The sequence below is a fragment of the Sinocyclocheilus anshuiensis genome, unplaced genomic scaffold (genome assembly GCF_001515605.1).
Source record: "Sinocyclocheilus anshuiensis isolate Anshui unplaced genomic scaffold, SAMN03320099.WGS_v1.1 scaffold988, whole genome shotgun sequence".
Lineage (NCBI taxonomy): Eukaryota > Metazoa > Chordata > Actinopteri > Cypriniformes > Cyprinidae > Sinocyclocheilus > Sinocyclocheilus anshuiensis.
In genome coordinates this window covers 444,584-462,083 of record NW_015548246.1, presented here as the reverse complement: position 1 = coordinate 462,083, position 17,500 = coordinate 444,584, and the positions used below count along the sequence as shown (strand labels likewise).

Genomic DNA, 17,500 nt, shown 5'->3' with positions numbered 1-17,500 from the left:
CGAACACAAAGCAGTGTTAAGACCTGATCTGAGCTTGCCTGTCACAGCCAAACGCTGCATATCAGAGAGCGCCACCGGAATACAGGCTGTCCAGCACTGCAGACCGTCCCTCATGAACAGAGGATAGAGAGAAATAGGATTAGAGGGAAAATCATATAAGCAGTTAATTGAACAACAATACCTTTATTCAGAGAATGCTGGATCAGAATCTGAGAGCTGCACACTCCAAAAGTGGAATGCTGGGATGTAGCCTTTTTTTTCATTTGACTTTGAATTGAATCCCTTTAGAGTTCTTGGAATTTTACATTAATGTTACACGTAGTGTATATAAAAAAAGATTACATTTAAAATAAAATTAACAGAGGGTATTTATATTTACAACAAAATATTTACTTTTTGTTTTGTCCGTTAGGTATTATGCACTTACATATGTAATTAAACATTTAAAGTTAGAATTTTATTTAAAACAATTACCATGCATCTCTCATCTGAGTGCATGATACTCCAAAAAAGGTTGGTTTGCTGGGATCTAGCTTTTTTTACTGAATTAAAAAATATGTTGACGGTAGTTTAATAATTAAAACAGTAGTTTTAGTAGTTTTGTAATGTAAGTGAAATTAATTGTATAATAACACTAACAAAACCTATTTAGAAGTTGCTGATCATAATTATATATGAATACATGCTGTTTATTAGTTATTACACAGTACTTACATTTGTGAATTTTCTTTAAAACAATGATCCTATGCACAATACAACAAAAAAGTTGACATTAAAATAAATGCTTGCTGAATTTGTGAAACATTTTCAGTAATTTTGTCGTTTCGTGTAATGTAAATTTAACTAGTCAAAATTAAAATAATGCTCACAAAAAATATTTAGAAGTTGCTGAACATTCTATTTGAAACATTTTGTTCATTAGTTATTACACAGTACTTACATATGTAATTACAGTGTTATAAACACTCATTTTGGTGTTTTAATTTTCTTTAATTTTCATCTCTCATCTGAGAACATGCTATTCCAAAAAAAATTGCGGAAATGGTGTGTTTTCACTTGACAAAAAAAAAAAAATAATAATAATGAAGATTTTTCATTAATTTGGTTGTTTCATGTATTTAATGTAAAATAGTTAAAATAACACTAACAAAAATTATTTAGACGTTGCTAAACATAATTCTATATTTAATACATGTTGTTTATTAGTTGCTAATCAGTATGTGCATCTATAATTAACTTACAAAATCAATAAACGATCAATAACAGTTAAACATCTGCATTGCAATGTTTGTCTTTGTACTTCTGTAGTCTGACTTTATGACATCCTGTGTCACTCTGATAGGTTTAAATGGAAGCACACTGAAATGGAATAATTGTATTGAGCAGTGGTAATTGATACACATTTGTTTGCTTGTAAAATGTAGGTGCGGTGTGTGTGTTGTGGGATTACAGGGATTCCTGGCGCTCTCTCTGGGGAGGCTGGTCAGGATGGTGTGTCCCCAGGGTACGGCCGCAGTATACTGGCTGTGTGTTCCAATATAATGAAGGTCAACAACAGTTGTTTAATTTTGCTTCCACAAAAGGCAAAAGAAACCACTGAGCTTTTCAAATCTCAAAGGCTGTGACTGTCACCCAAATCAAGATGTATGGATTTGATTCATGTCATGTCGGCATTCTGGTGACTAGCCAGCGGGTCGAGCTTTTCTCAGAGTCGGAACAAGTAAATGAGACTTTTATGAAATGTGTGACGCAAGTAATCAAATTTTTAACGGTTAGTCACACAATGAGAAAGAAAGAGTGGAATTTCTCATCAAGAAAATCCCAAGTCTAGTCTTTTACTGGTTTTATGTGGGATATAATTGACTTAATATCCAATGTTAATGTTACGATATGATAATTGATGATTGATTTTATTGTTGTTTTAATTTAAGATTGTTTTGTGATATCATATTTGTGTGCATGGAATTACAAAGAAAGTGCTACAGATTGTCACAAAAAGTATACCATGTATAAATTGATCAGATTTCCACACATTTTTACTTAAATCTCAATAAATAAATAAACAACAAATAAATAATTTGATTGTTTCATGTGTTTAATGCAAATATAGTTCATCATAATTCTAATAACATTAACAAAAACTATTTAGACGTTGCTGAACATAGGTGTATATTTAATAAATGTTATTCATTAGTTATTACACAGTACTACATATGTAATTACAATGTAATAAACACTAAGTTTGAATTTTCTTAAAAAAAAAATAGAAAGTTGAGTGCTGGGCTCTAGATTTTTCACTTGGCATTAAAAGGTAAACAAAAAAAAATACATTTTATGAATTAGTGACATAAAATTGAAATGTCTGCCATACATGGTATACCATGCATAACTTGATCAGATTTCTGTTAATTTTCACTCAAATCTTAAATAATTAGATAGATAAATAATTAGATAGATAGATAGATAGATAGATAGATAGATAGATAGATAGATGTTAAGGGGGTTTTCAGAATTAATCTGAACTGGATTAGCAGTATTAGCATATTTAAATTACTATATCAGTAAGTAAATAGATTATTCACTGTAAAAAAAATATATATATATTTTGTAAATTTCCTACCGTAAATATATCAAAACTTAATTTTTGATTAGTGATATGCATTGCTAAGAATTTCATTTGGACAACTTTAAAGATGATTTTCTCAATATTTAGATTTTTTTGCACCCTCAGATTTCAGATTTTCAAATAGTTGTATCTCAGCCAAATATTGTCTTATCCTAACAAACCATACATCAACGGAAAGCGTATTTATTCAGCTAAGATGATGATGTAGATGATGTATTTGTTTGTAGGGGGTGTCGGGGCTCTTTAGTGCTCGACTGAGAGGAAGACCTGCTGTAGTGATCCAGCCTGATGAAAAGTGAGGCTACCGCTGGGCGCTGAGAAAATGAGAGCCATTACTGGGCCAAAAACACTGTCATTTGGGTAAAGAATGAGCCAGCGAGAGGTGCAGCCGGGCTGGGATACAGAGCTTGATGTTACAAAAGGGGGGCCAAGGGGGAGACGGCAATTTTACCTGGCAGGGCTTTGAGGTGCCAGCGAAGCGCAGATGAGACTGTAATCAGAAGGCAAAGGCCTTCTCGTGCTTTGTGCCGAGGTGGTCAGAACTGTAAGGAACATGAGTCGGCAGAGCTGAGCCGTGCCCAAAGACTCTAGAGTCAAGTTCAGTGCAGAAGAACACTGACTTTGACTCAGTTTGGATTCAATAGTATGAGATTCTAATTAGTCAACAGATTCTCCCATAAATGTGTTGTTTGATTTGATACAAAATGTTTTATGAAAACACATAACTTCAATGTTTGTTGAGATTTCATTTGGAAAATCAACAAAATTAGCTGTACTAAACTAATACTTACAGTTGTGACAATTATAATACAAAAATAATTACTTGTGACATGTTTTAATAATACTACTACTACTACTAATAATAATATATTAGCTGTACTAAAATAATTCTTACACTCGTGACATCTTAAAAATATTTTTAAATTATTATCTTTATTGTTGTTGTTAGCTGTTATTATTATTGATATTTTTATAATTATTAACTTTTATACCTTTATAATTATTATTATTTTTGATAAACAACAACAACAACAAATAGCCCTAATAAAACAGGTCTTACACTTGTGGCATCTTTATTTTTGACATTATTATTATTAGTATTATTATTATTATTGATGTTCTTAGTAATTTTTAATAAATAAATAATATTAATACGTTTTATTTAAATTGTTATTACTGTTGACAACAACAACAAAGTATAATAATAATAAGAATAATAAGAATACATATTTTATTAACAACATTTATCATATTAATTATTTTAAATGAATATAGAGTATTGTTGTTACTAATTTTTTAATAATTATACATTTTAATAACTATTATTTCAATTGCTATTATTGTTTAGAACAATGACAACAAAGTATAATAATAATAACAATAATAATAATAATACTAATAATAATAATCATTATTATTATTATTATTATTATTATTTAATGAAGAACATGTGAGTGTTGTTTGCCCAACCAAAACTCCATCACAATCCTAGGGCTTTGTTGCCAGCGCTTTGCTATGCAGTTGCTAAGGTGTTTTTAGAGTGTTGCTAAGGCATGGCCATGCGGTTGCTATGGTGATCTAGGTTGGCTCAAGCTTAAAGGACTTATTCACCCGTTTTAGCGTACGCCAAGTGAAAACTCACATTTGGTGAATTAGGATTGGTATTGGCAACAGCAATAGTGTCTGTATTAAATATTAATCCAAGCAAAACAAAAGTGTTTGAAAGTGAGCGAATCTGTATATTGTAGTTTCCTGTGAGATTTCAATCAAAGGTCGCCCATCATTTGTTACCCTCGAGTTTCAATTTCACCACAATTTATTGTGTATTGAAGAGAAAATGGATTTAATTTGAGCACTTTTCTAATTGATGGAGCTCATTTAGGCTGGTTGTGAATGACAGGAAACGCTCGTGAGTCGCAGCACTTCTTGTTTACGGAGCTGAATCTCAAATCACTCTCTGCCTCCACATCTGTCATCTTTAGGGTTAAAGGACACAGATGGCAGCCTCGCTGGCATTCAACCAAAGCGCCGCGTGCCAACTGGATGCCAGGCTGTGAAGAGGGAAACTTCTCATCTCCCTGTTAACTGTCTCAGGTCTCTGTGACACCAGATGTCCCTCGAATGTTCTTGAGCGACAACTTATGTTGTTGCAATCTTGGTTTTAATCACTCTCATTTATCCGAATGGGCCTCCAATAGCTTTGAATAGAAAATTAGGCGTCTCGGCGAAGGCTCGAATCGGGATAAACCATTTAAGGCTTTGACACGGCGCACATAAACTTTGGCGGAAATGGAGCGAGCGTTTGATCGCCGCTGATACGAGGGCGTTCGGTGCTAATTGCGTGGCTAAGTCCGTTTGTTTTGCTGACTGGCCGAGCATTAGGCCTCTTCTGGACTTCAGTCAAGTCAACACTCGTGGTTTTGATCTTCAAACTTAAGTCTATTTAAATGATAATTGAAGTCGCTAAACCGCACGGCCCTTCGTGTCCATCCAGCGCGCCGCAGTAAATGATATACCTCGCGGTGTAAATACTGCGCTGAAATTTGAAAGCATATTAGTGTTATCCCTTCCCCTCAGGCAATTGGTCTTTTATGCCGTCAGATTCTGGCTTCTGATAATATTAAGTGGAATTTGCCTCTCGTATCTGCAAAAATGGCTTTAACCGCTAACGCATATGAATATGTTAATGTCGCGTAGGGGAAATCTGCCATTTTACTGAAAGAATGACTGATCCGTCCCAAAGATCTTTAAGGTAAAATTAAAGCAGCCCTCAAATTTAGCATCTATTTTGTCCTTTAGATGGAGGAATTTGAATACGACTAAATTGCATTTACTTTAATATCTCCTCTCGAAATTAGACCATCTGGCTTGGAGTCGTATTCGTTTCTGATCATGTTTTGAAATGCATTCGTTTTATATGCATTCGTTTTTTTTTAATGCAGGGCATAAACTAACAAGTCATTCTACATGTCCTCATTTCTGTGATTTGTTTCATGCTTCTTTTTCTTTTATTGTTCACTCTTGAAAATAAAGATTCTTTATTGGCATTGATGGTTCCATCAAGAATCTTTAAAATCCATGGAACCTTTTCAATGCACAAGAGGTTCTTTTAGTTTGAAAAGGTTCTTTAGATCATTAAAATGTTCTTCACACTAAGAAAAAAAAAACAGTTCTTTTAAATGCTTCTTCTGTGGCATCACTGCAAAACTCATTTTTTGTAACCTGTGTTATTTTAGTATCACTGAAGTACTGTTTTGTGTGTGTGTTATTTATTCATTTTTCATTTTTATTTTAATTTGAATTTTAGTTAACATTTTAGTGACTTTGTGTGTTTTTTCATTTTACATTTACATTTACATTTAGTAATTTAGCAGACGCTTTTATGATAGAGGTGGAAAAGAGAGGACAGAAAAGGAGAGTGTGTACAGGGAAGAGCAAAAATATACTTAAGTGCCTTGGCGATTTTATTATTATTATTATTATTATTATTATTTAATATCTATGTAAATTCAAATTTTTATTTTTATTGCGTTATTGGTCAAACTAAATGAAAATGAAATGTTTGAAATGTTGAAAATGAAGTGAAATGTTTAGCTAAAATAAAATAAGTTTATATATATATATATATTTTTTTCATTTTATTTTAAATTTCTTTTTTTAAATAGTTTTAGTTAACTATAATGTTAATAAACTATATAATTATAAATTATAATGGAATGTTTATTTGTAATGCTTTTGTTGTATTTCACACACATTTTTATCAGCGTATAATTATTTGAATTATTTCATTATTTTATTTCAAAAAGTAAACACTATTGTTTTTTTTTATGAAATTAAGAAAATTCTCTGCCTAATGCATTTCCATGTACCCTATCTGCAAGCGGCTGAGACCATTTTTGCCAAATGCTGTCTGTGCTGTTTTACAGATTCGAGAATACCTCGGCAAATGATCGAAATTTAATTAGCAATATAAATGCCAGAAAGAGCACATTATGTGCAATTGTCTTGCTATCTTTCCAGAAATTAGTCTTTTTAAATGAATTTGCTGTATTAATCATCTTCAAAATATTTTTGATCACTGAATTAATAGTTCTCCATCCTGTTTTTAGGTATTCATTGACATAGGTGATTGCCTCTTAATTACTACAACGGCCTCCTCCTATTCTGTCCTATTAATTCATGTTTCCTGGCACAGTCCCAAAAGGCAGTCTCGCCCTATATCTTCTAATTACTTCTGTAATTGAATTTGCTCACTGTTTCTGGGTGATTTTTTTTCTAAGGACCTGTTTGTTCGCCGGTTTATTGTGTCTTTGTGCGCCGGTCCTCGGCAGACAGAACATGCAGGGCCTCTTTTCTCTTTTCTCATTAATTTTCCAGAGCCTGCCTTCAGTTATTTATTTATTATTACCTGCCGAGGCGGCCCCTAACCGTGTGAACGCCGGCGCAAACAGGGTGGAGGAAATTAATTAATTAGGATTGGTGAAACAATTACCTCGGGCCCCTCTCAGTCAGTCATTTGCTGAAGCCTTCGCCGATTACTTTGAAGTGCCATTACAGATACGCCACTCGGCTTTTCCGAAGAAGCGCAAAAGATTTGGAGTGAGTTGTACACCGGCGTCGAGCAGAAAGGATATCGTTTAATCCATACGAAAGGATATATCTGGAAGGCGTCCCGAGACGCATCAGAACCCGGGCATAAAAGTCGCTCAAGTCGGTGGCTCCCAATGCAGAGATTAATGGCGTAATTGAATGCGGCGCGAGCGGACGCTCATCCCGGCCCTTATCGGAGCCCATCGTGGCCGCTCGACTGACCGCCGATGGACCCTCAGGGCTCATTGTCCTCGTGTCAGAGGCCATTATCCGGCAGCGGCGGTGGAAAATTCGTCCCCCCGCTCTGACGGCGCATGTGTGTCTTTGAAAAAACTTTCCCCCACTCGGCCATTGATTTATTTTTCGCTCCTATCTCCCCTCCTTTTGTTTCCTTATCGTGGCTTCAGGTTATTATGTGCAAAGTATTGACAGCACTAGAAGGCCCGTGGTCGATGGCGGGCTAATGCATCCGTAATCCCGCCTTTGTTACGGAGGAATGTTTCACGCAGGTCTCCGATGAGGAGAGAGGTGCAAAGCTGTTGATCCAGGTTTTATTTGTCACGAAGCCCATCCATCAATCAAACCCGAGACCATCTGACTGACTGAATGACACGCCGACTGGGCTGAGGAAATTTGATAACGCCGTATTGTCAAGCAGCTTCATGGACTTTTTTTTCCCTTCTCGATAAGAAATACATTTGACTGGAGCAGATAAGCACACAAGGGGTAAAGCCTTAAAGAGAGAGGGTGACACGTATGCCATAAGAGGGGGGCTTTTCTTCCTTTAAGAGCCCTGGTGTAAATGATAGGTTTGGCAAACAGGACAAACACAGATTCAAAAGCGGCAACATCCAAGTGCAATGGATATACCTAGATTATTTAAAAAGATGCCAGATAGTAACAATTCCCCATCTGTTTGCGCCCTTATGGAAACAGCACGCTAGAGTACGTCGGGAGAAGCGTAATGCCGTGTTTTGCGCCCGGGTTTAGGGTCTCGCTGCATTATCGCGCTCTTAAGAGATGCATTTAATGCACTGGTGGTCAATGCCGCCGCAGCGAGCGCTAAGCCAAGACAGGTAAAGGGTGGTTTAAGCTACAACACAAGGCCCTTTTTTTAATAAAACCCTTTTTAGTGCATTTATTAAAAGTATTTCAGCGCAGAACTCGGAGGTACTTACAATAGAAGTGAATGGAGCCCATCGTAAACATTAAAATACTCACTGTTATAGACGCAATATGTAAGCAATATGCAATATGCAATGTTGGCATGATGAAACCCTGAAACCCTTTTCAACTCATAAAATACATGGTTTAACATAAATAAAAAAAATGAAATTCGGAAAGATCAGACCGATTTACTTATATTGTAAAAATTTCCACCTACTTCAACTTAAAAAACCTAAAGTTGCTGCCTTAAATTAAGTATAGTTAATAATAATAAACATATATTGTCTAGTTGAATCTACCATAACGTAATAAATGAAGTTGAAATTCATTATGCAATGCGAAACCATATGTTGCCATGACTTACTGATTTTTATTTTTTTACAGTTCAACCTAAATGTTTGCTTAATTAAAGAAAAGAAGGGATGAGATGCATTTTTTTTTGTTGTAATCCACATTAAGTCAAAATTGAGCTTGACTTGTACTGAACCCAGCATATTCATTGAAATTCTGCTAATTAAGTACATTAGTCAAAAACAAATGCTGTTTCCACTTGTGGTCACTAGTGTGCATTTACTGGCATTTTGAAACCACTTTCTGAATTCAGAGTCAGAACTAACCATTGTGTATGCACTTTAATGCAGTATCCACATTAAAATGTACTTGCATAGCTCTTTAGAAGCTTTCTACATTGGGCTTCATTCATGAAATCAATTTCCTTCACAAACCATTTTTTACGTCAATTGTTACAATAAAGGGAATGCAGCAATTAATGCAAGAATGAATTTACGAAGATTTACTCGAAAATAATCAGGCTCATTGGGTTGCTGTAATTCAGAAATCTTAATTTATGTGGTCAAAATTCCACCCTAAATATAATCAGACTATGTGTATTTTATCCCATTTATTATTAAATGAATGACATATATTAGCACAAATACTGAGATGCACTCAGCCGTTCGGCCCGTCCTGAGCATCTTCCCAACATTAGCTGCAGAGGGACACTGACCCATAAAAAAGATTCTTGAGCAAAGGCGAAGAAAGCCAAGAAATTACCAGAGGGCAAGAAAATGGACGTTATTGTGACCCGTACATTAACACACTTTATGACTAAGTAAGTTTTTGTGCTGTAATGACCAGAGGCTAAGGAGTCTGAAAAGAAAGGGGAAAAAATCAATGTAAGACTGCAGCAGATTAGCTTGACAAATTACATGCGCTCGACTGGCCCATTGTACAGTATGTCTCCTATATTCTTTAAGAAGACATCACAAAATGGAGCTGCCAAATGGCGTATGGACTCCCGAGATCATTTTTATTGATTTTGCAGAAAACATCAATACAAGACTGGGGTGGTCGTGTCTTGGATGTGTGTCAGGACGGGATCCAAATGCTGGTGCATCAATACTGGGTCAGATGCAGGCAGCTGTCATTGTCCCAGCCGATGGACGATCTCGTTCTGGAGATCTCCTCATCTAAAGGACAGTGACGGCTCTTCTGTGACCGAGTTTTGGCGAGTAAAGACCTGAGAGTTGTATCTTGGTTGTAACAATACAAAAACGATGTTTGTTTACACTGATTTTTTATCTCACATTTGGTTTGAAAGTCTCTTTAATATCACCATTATTTCTCAGAGACCACAATGAGATTAAACAGAGATTTAAGCGTATAAATATATTCCTGAGAAAAAAAAAAGACCCTAGTAATCTCACTCGAGATTCAAAAGAGAGCTTGACAATGTCTGAAACTGCACTCTGGTTAAAGATGTCAGCCAGGACGGTTTATTGCTCAGAAGGTGACTTTCTCAGGAGTCTCGACGGAGTTCTCAGTGGTCTATCATTTTAGTAGATTTAAGTGCATTTGCGTCGGATTTATCTTTAGAAATATCTTTAGAAAATCGTACAGTCTTAAAAGTTTCTTTACTGACATTGATGGTTCTTTGAAGAACATTTAAGATCCATGGAATCTTTCAATAGCACAAATGTTCTTTATAGTGGAAAAAATTTGAAGTACTGATGGATTTATAATGGATTCTTTACATTAAGGGGGGAAAAAAAGTTTATTTTAAGAATGGTTCTTCTACACTCTTAAAAATAAAGGTTCCTTATTGGAATTTATGGTTCTATGAAGAATCTTTAGCATCAATGGAAACTTTCTATTTAACAAAAGGTACTTTATAATGTAAAAAAAAAAAAAGGTTCTTTAGATTATTATTTTCTTCAAACTAAGAACTTCTCATTGAAATATTTTTGGAGAACCCAAAATGGTTCTTCTATGGCATTGCTGCGAAAACCCCATTTAGGAACGTTTATTTTTTAAGAATATACTGCAAGAGTATAAAGCTCTAAAAATTGATTGGATTAAGCATTTGGTTTCTCATCTAGCGATTTGTCCATTTTGACCGCAGACAGTACAGTTGTCGGAGCACAGTTTGAGACATTACTGCGACCTCCTCTGAGCCTCTAGAAAACACATATTTTAAGATCTGTCTTAGCTCAATATGTGTGCTGTATGTCAAGGATTGTCTCATTTGAGTCTAAGGAATTTCAGGAGAAACATTTGTGAAAAAGGTGATGCTTAAGTAAAATGTCTTGCTTGTATGAACAATAAGTCTGTTATATGATATAGGCGCAATATATAATAAAATTACATAAAAAAACCGGGGACATTGCCATTTGTCAAAACAGTTACCTTTGACTACAGATCTGTTAGTGTCTTAAAAGGAAAAATGCTCATCTTTTTTGCACTGAAACTAGATTTTCTTTGTAAGCTCTTCATGTCAATGCACTCTCTCTCCGCTGGAGCTGTATTAATGCCATCTATCAGCGCATGAGCAGAGCATGTAACGTGATAAGAGCTAGCAGTGTGATTCATTTGATTCTATTAGCATGTATCAGTGTGGCAGAGTTACATGGCAGCGTTAAACGGAGCAGATGTTAACAGTGGGAGGTGATGGAACAGCTCACGCACACACACACAGATGCCGCAAACTGTTGCGTGCACTTGTCAGTGAGTGTAAACGCGCGTGTGTGCTTTATGATGCCATTTAAAGGAGAGTGTCGTAACGTAGGCCGTTTCCCACAGCGGAGTGGACGTTCCTACGCCTCCATAACTCACGTTTTCTTTGCTTTTCACACACAGGCAAACACTTGTGATTTTATCTTCCCATGAGCTGGTGGTATTTATGGGCTAGTTGTGAAATTCTACAACTACAGTATAAACAAGGGGTAAAGAAAAGCGCGTGGAGTCATGGCCGGTCCGTCTGAGCACGAGACCTCCCTGCAGTTCGGTCATGAAGTGTGTGTGCATGAGTGAATGTTACTCACGGGAGGCGCTCAAGCCTGACTCGATGCTCGGAGTTAATTGTGTTTTTTTTTTCCTGTATGAAACTTTTAAAAATCCAATTAGGAGCTTGAGTTCATTAAGGAAGCCTATTTGGAGTTTTAGGAACTATATCTTGAATGTGTCTTAAAAACCGGTGAAGCTTTGAAGTCATTTTATTTTATGATAATAATTATAGCCTTCACGTGAGCTTAGCATCTGCCACTAAATACACACCTCGCCAGAGAAGCATTTATTGCTCAGAGGTTGCTCTTTCATTGCTCACAAGACACATAGGGTTCTTAGTGTCTTAAATGTTTTACATTTCTTAGGAATGAAATAAAACTGCAAAAGAAATAGCTGTTACCAAACCTGTGGGAAAGAAAAATTACTATTACTCTTGGACTCTCAATTGTTTTTCCTAGACAGCAATAGGATTACTGTAAAGGAAGAACAAACTGAGACATTTCGTTTTACATCTCCCGAGAAAAAAATCCAAGGAATCTCACAAATATCTCTTTTAGTTTCAGAAAATATCTCTATATTATCTCAAAGTATGCTATGGCTTGCCTAATGTTTGCCAGTTAATTTTTATTTCTAATTGGTTGCTATTTATAGCTCATGAGGTTTCAAGTTTGTCTCAGATGTAATAAATATATTCATGAGAAAACCACATCTTTATTGAAATATCTGGCATTTTATTTCAGACTTGGAAAATCAAACTCTAAAATCTCTTTTTGCGATTTTTCTTTCCTGCGGGTCTTCTATTCCATTTTCCATACAAATATATAAGTAAAATACTTGTCATATATATATATATAGCTACAATTGACTGAAAGTCTGCAAATTGTTCAGAAGATGACGTTGTCTCATCTAACCACCCCAACATAAATCTGTTTTCAGTGTAATTTAGAACAGCCTAATAGCATCTCCAAAAACTGGCCATTGTCGCATTGTCTGTGATCTGGAAGGAGTGTGACACCACATTGATCTTCCTCTATTCACACAAGGCCGGTCTTTATTTTTTGCTGGATTTCCCTTCGCTTGAGAAAAAGTCCACAAGATAGCTGTATTGATCCGGTGCACTGGACAGCCATCAAACCCAGTCTCTGCTCATCTCAGATGGTGGTCCAGAGCCAGTGTCCATACAGATATCTCCGCACAACCTGCCAGCGCTGGAACACTGTGCGTTTCCTCTACTGGGAACAAGCGGCCCATTCAAACACTTCAACGAGGCCAGAGATTGACTGAGTCACATGCTCCCCAAGTCCATGATGTGTGGAAACTCTCCAATTAACAGTGTCAGTCTGAGGGGAAGTTTGTAGGAGAATGCAGTTTTAGTAAGGTTGTGGACAGGTTTCAGTAAAGCATTGGTTAGTGAAATGTTGAATAAAGATGGAGATATTTTTTTTTGTCCTGCACTCTAAATAATAGAGGTTCCAATCAGAAATTCCACAAAGAACTTTTGAATCTCTAGTTTTTTTCAGAAAAAAACATCTATGGTGCATTTATGAACCCGAAAGGCAATACTCTAAATATGAACAACCCATCATGTGCAGCAAGAGCTTTTTTAATCTTCAAATGACAATACAGGAACTCAAGAACCCTGAGCAACTCAATAACCCAAGTAGCCAAATGCTTAGGTACAGTGTTGGGAAAAGTTACTTTTAAAAGTAATGCATTACAATATTGCATTACTCCCTAAAAAGTAACTAAGTACATTACTTAGTTACTTTTTATGGCAAGTAATGCGTTATGTTACTTTTGAGTTACTTTTTAAATCTGGCCAGGGCTTGCTTGTTTGTTTTTAATATAAAAGCGTTCTTCTTTTACAAATGTAAAAGCCCTTTTCACAACAAAAGTGAAATGAATACGCCTCAGACTGAAGGACATGTAATTTCACGTCTGTACAGTAGAGGGTGCAGCTCAAACAAATTGCATGAAGAATATGACGCAGGAGAAGAAAGTTCAACACTATTCAGCAATAACAAAAATGAAACACAAATGTGTCATTTTTGCTTAATATGGTTGAATTGGATCATTGAAGGTCAGTAGCAAAGACATGGATTAATAAAATGGGATTAAATACATAAATGATATTTGTTTTATTTAACATAGTTAATTATTGCATGTTTGTATAATATTATGAGTTTTCATTTGACTGTTTTTATTTATTTTGAGGAATACTGAATCTGTTTTTGTGCAGGTGAGATGAGTAAATAAATACATGTTCATATTTAGTCTAGAACTACAGTAAGCATCATGTTCACACAGCGCACACAATTGTGAGGAATATTGAATCTGTTTTTGTGCAAGTGTGATGAGTAAATGCATTTTCACATTTAGAACTACAGTAACCTCATGTTTACACAGCGCACACAACACCTCTGCACTTACTCCCGATTTCTCTCAACATGGCAACACGAGAGCTGTCAGTCAAGTCATGGGAAACAAAGTAACTTATTTCAAAAAGTAACTCAGATATTTCCTTCTAAATTAAAAAGTAATGCATTACTTTACTAGTTACTTTCAAAAAGTAATCTGATTACGTAAATCACCTTACTTGTAATGCGTTACCCCCAACACTGCTTAGGTATCAATAGGCTATTAGCTGAATAGTGAAGAATAAAATCTTGAACTTTTTTCTGGAATCAAATTCACTATTTGAAAATCTTTAATATAAATATTACTGTTCAAAGAAACAAGGCAAACAAAAGACAATCAAGGACCAAGAAAAGCCAAGGTGTCCATGATGTTGGATTCTGCGTTTATGATATGTTCTCAAAGACTATATCTTATGACATTCATAAAAAATGGAAATGCAAGGGACACCTGCCATCGCCCATGTCACCAAAGTCTAAGAGGTATCATCCTGTGGTGTGTCCAGTTTCTCATCTGGATTTGAAACAACTCTTCACACTTAATTACGGAGGATGAGGGAAATGCCTCATTTCTCTTTGTTATAGGCTAAGCTTCCAGTAATCCCAAACAAAAGGTCTGGCTCTGGAAGCTGTAGGATTTGCTGGTGGGATTATAGTCTCACGGATAATGATGTGCAGTCAGCGAAAGCAAAGCTTTATTTGAATTCAAATTGGCCGGTAAACAAAACCCATCGGTATGTCTGCTGTTGGAGTATCTGTCTAGTAAGCACTGTGTCAATGCATCAGCAACCCCATGCAATTTATACGGATCTATTATTGCCGTTACAGTGAGCAAGTGTTCTGTTATCTATCTCTTCATTATATGAGGGTTGCTGGAGCCCTGTTTCCGTATGATTTCTCTGTGCTACAGAGCCCTATCTGGATTTTTGATAGCACCTGTGTCTTGTGTTTGTGTCTATGCACTTTGATTAACAGGCACGTGGTTTTCTTAGAGACTCTGTCAGAAATGTTCACCAATTTGTTTGGAGCAATTTTTAGTTACTTGAAATGTATTTCTTACTACTGCTAAGTCAGCCGCGATTTTTGGTGCTTGAGGCTAACAAGCTAGCATTGCTACTAGTATTATTTATGTTAAGGATTTTGAACAATTCTATTAAACAAGTAACTTACCCTAAAATGTGTGTTACAGACCTTGATTTATGTAGTTTATTGAGGAAACATACACATCTGGACTTAGAAAAGTCTGGTGGACATTGAAAGAGGCACCTAGCAACCACAAATAAATGTCCTGGGAATCACCCAGAAAAACCAAGCTTCATTGCAACAAGTTAAATCGGTTTATATTGGGTTAATTGTTCACACCTTGATGTGGCTCTTTTGACGTTGACCAGTAAGTAACCAACTAGTAGCCACCCAGAAAATGCCCTAGCAACCATCGAGATCACCCTAGAAATGACATAGCAATTCCTTGTCAAGCATCCAGAATGCCCTAGCATTCTAGCATCCTAGCATTTCGGTAAGTTCAATTGGTTTTTAATGGGTTAGTTGTCCACACCTTAATGTGGATTTAATGATGTAGACCAATATGTAACTAACTAGCAACCACCCAGAAATCCATGAAAATACCCCAGAAACTATCAAGATCACCCTAGCAACCACATAGCCATGCCCTGAGAACTGTCCAGAACATTCTAGCATCATTGTGACAAGTTCAAATGGTTTCTATTGGGTTAGTTGTTCCCACCTTGATGTGGCTCTTTTGATGTAGACCAGTATGTAACCAACTAGCAGACACACAGAAGACCCAGAAAATGTCCCAGCAACTATTGAGATCACCCTAGCAGTGACATTGCTATTCCTTGTCAAGTTTCCAGAACGCCCTAGCATCGTTTCAGTAAGTTCAATTGGTTTTCAATGGCTTAGTTGTTCACACCTTAATGTGACCTTGATGTGGCTCATTTGCTGTAGACCAGTATGTAACCAACTAGCAAAATGTAAAAAAAATGCCATAGCAACCATCAAGAACACCCTAGCAACCAAATAGCAACTCCCTGGCAGCCATCCAGAACATCCTAGCACCATTACGACAATTTCAGTTGGTTGTTCACACCTTGATGGTGCTCTTTTGATGTAGACCAGTATGTAACCAACTAGCAACCACCCAGAAGACCCGGAAAATGCCCTAGCAACTATCGAGATCATCCTAGCAACCATATAGCAATGCCCTGGCAGCCATTCAGAACATTGTAGCGTCACTACAGCAAGTTTCATTGGCTTCCATTGGGTTAGTTGTTCACACCTTGATGGTGCTGCATTTGTTGTGTTAAGACAATGAACGGCTATTCAAATATCGCAAACTGCTACTGACACTGGGTTGTTGATGCCACTCAAGGGAGTCTTTGGTTGTGTGTCAGTGACCTAATCAATACTGAATTGGATTGGTTGGAAAATCCAGTGTATTTTAAGGCACCAGAGTGTGTCAGCTTAGTGTCCCGGCACTCTATATTTCCAAGTCAGACGCCTTTTAATTGAATTCAACTGGAGCGAGACAAGATGGGTAAATATAAGCCATATGTTCTTTGCACCTTATTTGCTGTAAGTGGTGATTTCGAATAATGTCTTTTGTGTTGTTCTGGAGGTTGGGCAAACTGTTTTCCCTCTTTCATTTCGTTCCCGGATGATGAGGCAAAGTCATTTAATTAAACATTTCAAAAGCAAGAAGACCCTGAGGTCCTCAGAATACCTAGAAAATTAATATGCACACACAGACCTGCTATTCACTAATTTGGAAATGTCTTTGCAGTCGTGTCGTCAATCTGACCGTTGAGATCTTCCTTAATAAAGGTGTTATAGATTTTTTTCCCACTTAGAACACATACATATAATTAAATGAAGAAGAACTTATGGCTCAAAAGTGTTTCGCTATACTGGTAGCCTGAAGCACATCCACAGTCTATGATGTAACTCTGCAGATAACTTTGCCTGCATTTCCTCCTGTCTGTAGCTCAAGGCTTTCATCTCTTGGTCCTGGCTCATGCCTTTAACTAAGGAAGTGGCTGTGATGGTTTTGGTCCTGTGTTCTGCAGCTGTTAAAACTGTTTTCAAGATGTTTAGTCAATGTGGCAGGTAGATCACACACAGAGAAGTGATAATCTCAGTGAATGACATATATTTTCTGTCGTATGAATGTAAAAACATCCCACACAAAACATTACAAGCCTTTAGTTAAGCATGATGAGTTTAAGCTTACTAATTTGGAAGAGTGCTGTCACCATGAAAGCGTGGAAACTCTGAAACATCCTACATGACTTAGGACCAATAAACGGTCTTGGCATTTTATATTTAGAAAGATGAAGGTTTATCCTGAGTGGATTATGATCAGTATAAGAAATTAAAATGAATAGATGCATAGATGCATAGA

General features: G+C 36.4%; 1 protein-coding gene across 6 annotated transcripts in view; it reads left to right on the top strand.

Moving 5' to 3' along the window:
- The window catches only part of LOC107655276 (transcription factor Sox-2-like), a 61,063-nt gene that overhangs the window by 3,369 nt on the left and 40,194 nt on the right, over nt 1-17,500 (top strand). The window contains exon 1 of one of the 6 annotated variants that reach the window (XM_016442723.1): nt 16,573-16,636. The exons of the other annotated variants lie outside the window; for them this stretch is intronic. The gene's annotated coding sequence lies outside the window, so the exon portion shown is untranslated. Of the gene's footprint in view, nt 1-16,572; nt 16,637-17,500 lie in introns of those variants that run through there. 6 annotated transcript variants of the gene reach the window in all.